Below are 11026 nucleotides of genomic sequence, written 5' to 3' on the forward strand. Positions count from 1 at the left end.
GATGTGGTTGTATATATATTTTTGTAACTGAAGCCATGGCTACTTCGGTATATGGACTCCCTTGTATATATGTGTACATATAAAATTTTGATAGTAATATTGAATCGTGAATTGATAATGTATGCATTCATGTCGTTCTTGTCTTAAATCTTCCTCGTGGATGGTGCAATGCACCCAAAAAAAAAATCCAGAGAGTGTTATTGGGTGCTGGAATGCTGGAACAGCATTCAGGTTCCAACAAATAGCACTCTTTGGATTTTTTTTTTGGCTCTCTGTTTGCGTGTATAGACACGTCAACTATGTAAAAAGTTGCGTGTATATACACGGATACTCTGTGAAATGCACGTGTATAAGCGCAACTAAACTGACAAAACACATGTATACACCCTCGTATCAATGCGTCTCAGCGCAGCTAAACTGACAAAACGCATGTATACGCTCTCGTATCAGCGCGTCTAACTGCTTCTATACACGCGCTTTTACACGCATGTCTCTAGCTGCGGCGGCGGTGATACACGTGCTGATACACGGGCCCGTTACTTTTTTTCCACAAGTCATTTTTAGCGGCTAGGAGCGCGAGTATGAGCCCGATCCCTTGTAGTGACAATTCTCAACAAGGCCTCCCATCCAATCCCCTTGAAGGGGTGAATCGCACCACTGCCATTCTACCTACATTAAAGAAAAAATGGCAATGGAGTCATTCTTAAGACCTCCCATTTGATCACCTTGAAGGGGTTAATGGTAGTACCATTCTCAAGATCTCACATCCCCTTAAAGCAGAGAATGGCACCAGTGCCATTCTCCCTTACATTCAAGTAATAGGAGTGGGTGCCATTCTCAAGGCCTTACATCACCTTGAAGGGGGGAGTAGCACCATTTTCATTCTCCCTTGCATTCAAGGAAGAATAGCAATGATGTCATTTTCAAGGTCCCCATCATGTTTATTAAAGAGGAGAATGGCACCATTACCATTCTCCGGGCCTTCTATCACCTTCATACCATCGTAAATGGTAGATTGGCACCACTTCCATTCTCCCTAACATTCATGGAAGAATGGCAGAGGTGTCATTATCAACGCTCCCCATCACCTTGAAGCAGAGAATGGCATCATCGCCTTTCTCCTATTTCATTCAAAGAAGAATGACACTAGTGATATTCTCAAGGCATCCCATCACATTGAAGGGGGGGGAAGGCACCACTACCATTCCCTCTTACATTCAAGGAGGCTAGTCGGTAGTGGTACCATTCCCCCTTATATTCAAGGAAGAATGGGAGTGATGACATCCTCAAAGCCTCCTATCAACTTGATTGAAGGAGAGAATGGCACCACTGCCATTCTCAGGGCCTTCCATCACATGATAGGGGGACAATGTCACCACTGCCATTCTCCAAGCCTCCCATAGAATGGCACCATTGCCATTCCAGTGGTTCCATTCAAGAAAGAATGGTAGTGGCTGCAATTCTCAAGGTCTCCCATCCAAGAAAGGATGTCACCCCACTGTCATTCTCAAAGCCTCCCATCGCATCATATTGAGGGGTAGAATGGCACCACTGCCATTCCAGTGGTTCCATTCAAGAAAGAATGGTAGTGGCTGCAATTATCAAGGTCTCCCATCCAATCCCCTTGAAGGTGAATGGCACCACTACATTTCTCCCTTACATTTAAGGGAGAATGGCAATCGAGTCATTCTCAAGGCCTCGCATCTGATCACCTTGAAGGGGTGAATGGTAGTGCCATTCTCAAGGTCTCCCATAAACTTAAAGCGGAGAATGGCACCACTGTTGTTCCCCTTAGATTCAAGCCATCACCAAAAAGGGGAGAATAGCTCTGCTGCCATTCTCAAGGTCTCACATCCCATCATCTTGAGGGTTAGAAATGGCACCACTACATTCCCCTTACTTTTAGAGAAGAATAGTAGTGGCTGTCATTCTCAAGTCCTTGAATCACCTTGAAGGGGAAACTAGCATGACTGCCATTCTCCCTTACATTCAAGGAAGAATGGCAATGGTTGAATTCTCCCTTACATTCCAGGAAGAATGGTAGTGGTGCCATTCTCAAGGCCTCCCATCACTTCATGGGAGAATGTCACCACTTTCATTCTCTCTTACGTTAAAGGAAGCATGGCAGTGGTGCCATTCTCAATGCATCCCATCCCCCCATCACCTTGAAGTGGAGAATGGCACCACTACCATTCTCCCTTACATTCAAGGAAGAATGGAAGTGGTGCCATTCTCCCTTACATTCTGAGAATAATGGCACTGATGCCAGTCATCACAAGGCTCATGGGAGGCCTTTAGAATGGAACCATTGCCATTTTTCTCTGAATGTAAGGAGAAATGGCATTGGTGCCATTCTCCCCACCATGAAGTGATGGGAGGCCTTAAAAATGGCACCACTGCCATTCTCCCCACCATGAAGTGATGGGAGGCCTTAAGAATGGCACCACTACCATTCTTCCTAGAATGTATGGGAGAATGGCACCACTACTATTCTTCCTGGAATGTAAGGAAGAATAGGAATGGTATAAGGATGCCATTATCTTGCAGATTTTTTTTACAATATACAAAATATTACATATTATTACAAGCTTCTAACTTCAAGACCGCATGGATATTGTAAGATTCCTCCCCAGCCCCTCAAGATGTCTAGTTTCTCCCCCTGTAATCAATCCCCTTTTCAGAATAATAAAAGATCTTGTTTCTACTTGTTTTGGCCTAGAGAGAGAAAACATTCTAGAGAGAGGTAATTTAGTTTTTAGATATCTTTGGATGGAAAAATATCTCTTCTTATTAAAATAAATTTCCCCGAAACAAAAGTTTGAAAAAAATTCCTAAAGTGCATTAGAAATAAAATATAATGTGCACAAAAGACCTTAGTCTAAGGGTCCAGATTTTCTAAAAATTTTGGATTAAGGTTCTTATGGACCAATAAGATTAATCAAAATGTAGGGAGGAGATAAATTGAAGAATAAAAGAAAACCCCCCCAAAAATGAGTAAATGCTCACATAAGATGAAGAGTGGACTAAGAACCAAAGAAAACAAATGAAAAACTGAATTTTGACACCTTAGAGTGGAGATATCCCCTCATGAAGGAGGCACCTTTTTTCTCATCATTACCCCCAATTTTAAATCAATAAAATGAGATATTTCATCTCTCCTCTCTTCTATTTCAAAACTAGATCCAAAAAGTAAGCTGAACTGACCCAAAAATGGTCAAAAATTGACCAAATTGATCTGGAAAATTATAGAATCAGTTTGCTTGGTTAGAGGCTCACTTTTTCCTATAAATAGAAGCCTCCCCCATTTGTGTAAGCTTAATGGTGTTTATGAACTGCTACTCTACTCGTGTCACTCTACTCCTGTCGTCCTGAGCCATCTACATTGAATTTCTTAATAATTCAATTATTTTGGGTCTAATCCTCTCCAAAGTGAATTGGTGGCCACTCTTGCTTCAAACAAGAGTAGAACCCTCAATCCCTCAAGCCAAAGGAGAGCTTACAAGCTCCATGTAAGCTAATTTTCTTACTTATTTACAATTTTTAAATCTATGGTTTTCTTGTTTTTTATGTTTTATAGTTAATTGAATTAGATTCAAATGCTATGCCTTGATGAAAAGGGCACCCCCTTCTTTTCTAAGTTACATTCCAGCCTTTCTTAATCCTAGAAACATTAACGAAAGGATTAATTAAACTCTTCTTATTGTTCACTCTCTTGAATTTAGAAAATTGTGTAGATTAGAGTTCTATAAATCTAATTAAGGTTAATTTAAGTCAAATAAAGAATGATAAAAATGAGAAATGGTTAGTAATACAAAGGAGGTTATGGCAAAATTTTCCAAAATTTTGTGGAAAAGAAAGTTTGTTTTTATGTTATTCCAAAAGAGTGATTCCCACCATTTTTACATCTAAAAGAAATATTCTAATTACTCCATGTACATATTCACCTATGATTATGCATGGATATCACTGATATTAATTATTCAATTTGATTTTTATGCATAGAAAGATGCATAAAGGAAATTTTTTTAATTATAAAAGTGTTATTCTCATTAAATTTAATTTCTATGCATAGAAAGATGCATAAAGGATTTTTTTAATTATAAAAGTGTTATTCTCATTAAATTTGATTTTTATGCATAGAAAGATGCATAAATGAATTTTTTTAATTATAAAATTGTTATTCTTTCTCATTAAATTTAATTTCTATGCATAGAAAGATGCATAAAGGAATTTTTTTATTATTAAAGTGTTATTCTCGTTAAATTTGATTTTTATGCATAGAAAGATGCATAAAGAAAATTTTTTAATTATAAAAGTGTTATTCCCATTAAATTTGATTTTTATGCATAAAGGTTTTTTTAAATTTTAAAAGTGCTATTTTTTATTAAATTGATTTTATGCATAAATAGATGCATAAAAGGAATTTCTTTTATATAAAAGTGTTATTCCCATTAAAGTTTATTTTATGCATAAATAGATGCATAAATAATTTTTATATCAAAATTAGAATTCTCTTAAATTCCATGTTTAAATTCTAAGAGTAATTGATAAATGAATAGTTAAATACTCTAAGAGAGAAATTTCTTTCGTTTTATATTCACACGATTTCTAAAATGAGAATTCAGGAAATCTATCAAGATCAAATTATTCAGATAAATGATTAATTTATTCCTCATTGGAATTCATAACTAATTTAGAAATCAATTAAGTGTATATTCAAAGAAAGAAATTCGGTAAAATAGTAACTCAATTGTGAAACCTTTTTGAGAAAGATAATTCAAGAAAAATCTTATCAGACTTGAACCGTGAATCAGACCATGACCAAGACCAAACTCTTTTGTTAGTTTCAAGGAAAGAAGGTGTGACTAGTTTAGAAAAATACTCTCAAAAATCCCACCAAATCTGAAACTAAGTTTGAGACCCTTCGCAAATGGATGTGAATTTGTATATGATGAAAATGGATGTGAATGTGTATGTGAAGAATGGATGTGGATGTGTATGTGAAAAATGGATGTGGCTGTGTATGTGAAAGAATGGATGTGGATGTATGTGAAAGAATGGATGTGGATGTGTATTTGAAAGCATGGATATGGATGTGTATGTAAAAGAATGGATGTGAATGTGTATGTGAAGAATGGATGTGGATGTGGATGTCATGAATATAGATGTGAATGTGTATGTGAAGAATGGATGTGAATGTGTATGTGAAGAATGGATGTGGATGTATGTGAAAGAATGGATGTGGATGTGTGTGTGAAAGAATGGATGTGGATGTGTATGTAAAAGAATGGATGTGAATGTGTATGTGAAGAATAGATGTGAATGTGTATGTTATGAAAATGGATGTGTATGTGATGAAAATGGATGTGAATGTGTATGTGAAGAATGGATGTGGATGTGTATGTGAAGAATGGATGTGGATGTGTATGTGAAAGAATGGATGTGGGTGGATGTGTATGTGAAAGAATGGATGTGGATGTATATAAAAAATAGATGTGAATGTGTATGTGAAGAATGGATGTGGATGTGTATGCGATGAAAATGGATGTGAATGTGTATGTGAAGAATGGATGTAGATGTGGATGTGAAAGAATGGATGTGGATGCTTATGTGAAAGAATGTGATATGATGTAAAGAGATGTGATGTGACATGAATATATGTGGATGTGAAGTGATAGATATGAATGTATGGATAGATGTGGGTAGTCGTACATGTGAACGATTGGATGGATGTGGATGAATGAGATGAGATGTGTATGAATGAGACATGATGTGGATGTGATGTAATGTGGATGGGATGAATAAGATATGATGTGGATAGATGATATGTGATGTGAATGAATGTGGTGTGATGTGATGTGAAATGGATGTGATGTAAATTGGGATACATGTGAATGGATGATATGTGATGTGAATAAATATGATGTGATAAGATGTGGATATGGGTAGATGTGAGTGGATGAGATCTGATGAGGATAAATGAAGAAAGATGTGATGAGATGGAAAATGATGTGATGAGAATGGGAATACATATGAAATGAATGTGGAATAAGTAATACGGATTGATGTGGAAAGACAAGAGTTCCTTGTAGAAACTGTATTTATGGCCTGTTTTTAAATGATTGTTTTATGTCAAGAATATTGGGGAAGCATTTTGACCATCTTGTGAATGAAGTCATGGAAACCTAACTGATAAAGTTGCAACAACTGATGGAGAGTGAACGGAGGACGTCTCGCGTAGTAATGTCGGCCGAGGTCTTGACCAGCCTTGGTTTAATTTATTGGTGAGCTGCCGGTACGGTGGATGAGGGACCAAGGAAGCAGCCTAGGAGTGAAGCGCTAGGTGACTTGCGAAGGATCCTAGAGGGTGCTGACCCTACGGTGCTCAGGCTCTGGATTGCCCCAAAGATACCCACACATGCATCTAGGAAGATATTGGAACAAGGAGTAAGAGTTGTTTTTGAAACCGGGCATGGATCTGGTTGATTGACCTTGCTGGTCCTCAACGGATGAGTCCATGGCTCTTTTATATGGATATGTTGGTCGATCTTGCTAATCTTCAACGGATTTAATTTTGATTTTTATAAGTGAATATATTGCCAGGTACTATGAGCTAGGAACTATCGAAAAGGCCCCTGAGTGGACAGGTGGTGAATGAGTGTTCTAGTTTCCAATGATGCAATAGGTACACTGTTGAAGGAATGATTGGAAATGAGAATTCAACTCGATATTTTGGAGGATTATGATCAGTGACACTATGGTTTCATTAAATGATTGTTTTGAAGATGTTGAATTTGTGAAAAAGGCAATTTCATATTGGGTGTGTAAGTGGTGTGACTAGTTTTAAGTTTGCATGAATATCCGGCTAGGGAGCCTGGGAACTCTTTTTCCTGGTTCCTGAGAGAAAAACTAACCCAATTCTTAATTGGATCCCATCATTACAGTGGTTGGGCGGTTAGCTAACTCATGGGACTGGATGGGGTTAGTAGGCTAGATTGATGAATCCATAAAATGAGGCTCAATTCTATATGGTACAATAGATGAATAAATCTCAGATTGTAAGTGTTCTATGGAAAAGAATCAACAGTTGTGCCTCTCAATAAGGAAAAAAGCATAGGTCTCTATGATCCAAGCATTGGTCTCTATGATCCAAGTGCAAGTTTATTTCTTGATTTGATCGAGTGTCTTTACAGGTTTGGTCGGATCAATTTGGTTAGTGATGACCTTGACTACGTTAGAGTAAAAATATCCTGGAGGAATCACTCGTGATTTCTAGGCGAGGAAGGTTTTTTCGGGTTTGGTTTTGAAAGAACCGAGGGATTAGTCTCTTGTCTCGATATTCATGGGCAAGGCCCCGAGTGAGAGGCTCTGCCCTATGCAAGAAGTGCTACTTCCACTGCTAGCACCCCCGAATTTGTTGTGCAGAGGGGGCAGGGTCTTTCAGCTAGTATCACAACAAATTGGCTAAAGTGGATCAATCGAGAAGCCAATGTCATAAATTTATGAAGTAGAGTAAAAGGTTGGAATTGTGTGATGAAATTCATAAATTGATAATTAGGTCTTGAGATGGAAATACCGCAATTGTATGGAATCCCTGACTTGCTTGAGGCCTAGACATGATGGCATTTACCTTATAGTTTCAAGGACCGTGACTACCCATATATACCGAGGAGGGTATAACTGCAGCTCTTTACTGGTGGCAGTATATACGAGTAAATATAAGATCTTGAAATTATAAGCAAAAATTCTATCCAGATGATGAATTCGAATGTGGTTGATATGATTTTAAAATTCTGGTTGAGAATTGATGAGTTGATTTAGATTTTGATTGAAAATGATGATTCCTGAATTTTGATTGAAAAGCAATAAGCTGAGCAAAATCACAATGAGGATGAATGGGACGAGTCCCTATGATGATGTTCGTAACTCGAAATACGATAATGACTTCAGAAAATCACTATGAGATTAGTGGATTCTGCTGACAGATTGCTACTGTTAACACTTGACCCAGTGGATCAAGTTAAGGGATGACAAATTAAAAATCTGTATAATTGAATCCATGGAGGACTATTCTGATAGAAATTCAGATCTAATAGACCATTATTGTGTTAAGGATATAAATGACATGATCTGAATGAATTGTTATCTGATGATGAGTTCTATATAAGAGATCTTTATCCCATGATTTTGTGGGGAGCAGACCAATCTAAAGAACCCCAGAATCAGTTGCATCTAAAATTAGATTTGAATCATAAATAAAGGGACTTAACAAGAATTTTCGTATTGATAGGATCATGGATCAAGGTCCTCGTGGTAGAAATGATAACCCTCAACTCGATGAGGAAGAGCTCAACTTGGATGTTCGTAAAACTCTTCATAGATTGCAGCCTGGACCTGGGTGAAGGGGAAAACTTGGGCGAGGCTGTGGAGAAGTGCATCAAAGCAATGGAAGAGTACTTCGATGTCATCGGGTACAATGAGAAGAGAAAAATGGCTCTTGCAAGGCTGAAGATAGTAGAAACAGCCAGAGTGGCATGGAGAAACCACTGCGAGACAAACCGTCTGGATCGGAATACCCAGACATGGAATGATCTCAAAATTTACCTAAGGATGAGGTTCTGTCCTCTCGGCTTTTTGGAAACAAAGATGAACAAATTCTTAGAGTTAACCCAGGGGAGAAGAACTATTGAAGTATATCACCAAGCGTTCGCTCTCCTCCTTAAATACTCGCGCCACCGTTGGATGAAGAACAACTGATGGCCAGGTTCGGGGACTAAACGAACCTTTGAATATCTTGGTGAAAAATGCCAAGCCAGTTTCCATGGTCGAAGCAATGCGGATGGCGAAGGATTTCACCAAGGCCTTTGATGTCAAGGTCCTGCCGAAGCTAGCACCATCACCTTTCAAAAGGTTTTTAGTTCCAGAAGATGATTCCAACCTTCCACGACCTAAGAGATATCAGGGTCAAGCCTAAGATGATATGGGAAGTTCCAGAATGGAAGAAATGTCCTTTTCTCGAGACTCAATCCCCTGGAATTCAACTTCAGAAGTTCCATCCTTGAACAAGGGAGTGAAATGCTATAACTGTCAAGGATTTGGACATCGCAGTATGGATTTCCCAACTCCTTTTGGATCAAGGTATTCGAGGTAGGGAAATCAGGGATCAAGATTCTAGACTCCAACTCCTTTCTTCTAGAGTAATCAGGTTTCTTTCCGCCAAAATTAGGGAAATCCCAGAGGTAGACCCTCTAACAAACCCGCGGTTTCAATCCAAAGTAATGCAAGACCTCCGCCTCAGAATAGAGGAAGTCAAAGTGAGATGTTCCCAAATTGGCCATCCACTTCCAATGCAGTAACTCTGGAAGTGATTGAAGAAGAAGAAGAAGATGAAAGAGATTATACTCCACCTACGAGATGAGGGTATCTTGCGTTTTAAGTGGGGTAGGATGTAAGATTCCTCCCCAGTCCCTCAAGATGTCTAGTTTCTTCCCCTGTAAATCAATCCCCTTTTCATAATAATAAAAGATCTTGTTTCTACCTGTTTTGGCCTAGAGAGAGGTAATTCGATTTTTAGATATCTTTGGTTGGAAAAATATCCCTTCTTATTAAAATACATTCCCTTGAAACATAAGTTCAAAAAGAAATTCCTAAAGTGCATTAGAAATAAAATATAATGTGCACAAAAGACCTTAGTCTAAGGGTCCAGATTTTCTGAAAATTTTGGATTAAGGTTCGTATGGACCAATAAGATTAATCCAAATGTAGGGAGGAGATAAATTGAAGAATAAAATAAAAACCCCCAAAAATGAGTAAATGCTCACATAAGATGAAGAGTGGACTAAGGACCAAAGAAAATAATTAAAAAACTGAATTTTGACACCTCAGAGTAGGGATCTCCCCTCATGAAGGAGGCACCTTTTTTCTCATCATTACCCCCAATTTTAAATCAATAAAATGAGATATTTCATCTCTCCTCTCTTCTATTTCAAAACTAGATCCAAAAAGTAAGCTGAGCTGACCCAAAAAAGTAAGCTGAGCTGACCCAAAAATGGTCAAAAATTGACCAAAGTGATCTGGAAAATTCTAGAATCAGTTTGCTTGGTTAGAGGCTCACTTTTTCCTTTAAATAGAAGCCTCCTCCCTTTGTATAAGAATAATGGTGTTTATGCACTATTACTCTACTCCTGTCTTGAGCCATCTACATTGAATTTCTTAATAATTCAATTGTTTTTGGTCTAATCCTCTCCAAAGTGAATTGGTGGCCGCTCTGGCTTCAAACAAGAGTAGAACCCTCAATCCCTCAAGCCAAAGGAGAGCTTACAAGCTTCATGTAAACTAATTTTCTTACTTATTTATTTTTACAATTTTAAAATCTATGATTTTCTTGATTTTTATGTTTTATAGTTGTTTGATTTAGATTCAAATGCTATGCCTTGATGAAAAGGCCAACCCCTTCTCTTCTTTACATTCCAACCTTTCTTAATCCTAGAAAGATTAACTAAGAGATTAATTAAACTCTTCTTATTGTTTACTCTCTTGAATTTAGAAAATTGTGTAGATTAGAGTTCTATAAATCTAATTTGGGTTAATTTAAGTTAAATAAAGAATGATAAAAATGAGAAATGGTCAATCATACAAAGGAGGTTATGGTAAAATTTTCCAGAATTTTGTGAAAAAGAAAGTTTATTTTTATGTTATTCCAAAAGAGTAATTCCCACCATTTTTGCATCTAAAAGAAATATTCTAATTACTCCATGTACATATTCACCTATGAATATGCATGGATATCACTAATATTAATTATTATTATTATTTTAACATAGAAAGATGCATAAAGGAATGTTTTTTATTATAAAAGTGTTATTCTCATTAAATTAATTTCTATGCATAGAAAGATGCATAAAGGAATGTTTTTTATTATAAAAGTGTTATTCTCATTAAATTTAATTTCTATGCATAGAAAGATGCATAAAGGAATTTTTTTAATAAAAGTGTTATTCTCATTAAATTTGATTTTTATGCATAG

The sequence above is a fragment of the Cibotium barometz genome, chromosome 59 (genome assembly GCF_041138505.1).
Source record: "Cibotium barometz isolate CiBa-2024 chromosome 59, ASM4113850v1, whole genome shotgun sequence".
In the NCBI taxonomy this organism is placed as follows: Eukaryota; Viridiplantae; Streptophyta; class Polypodiopsida; order Cyatheales; family Cibotiaceae; genus Cibotium; species Cibotium barometz.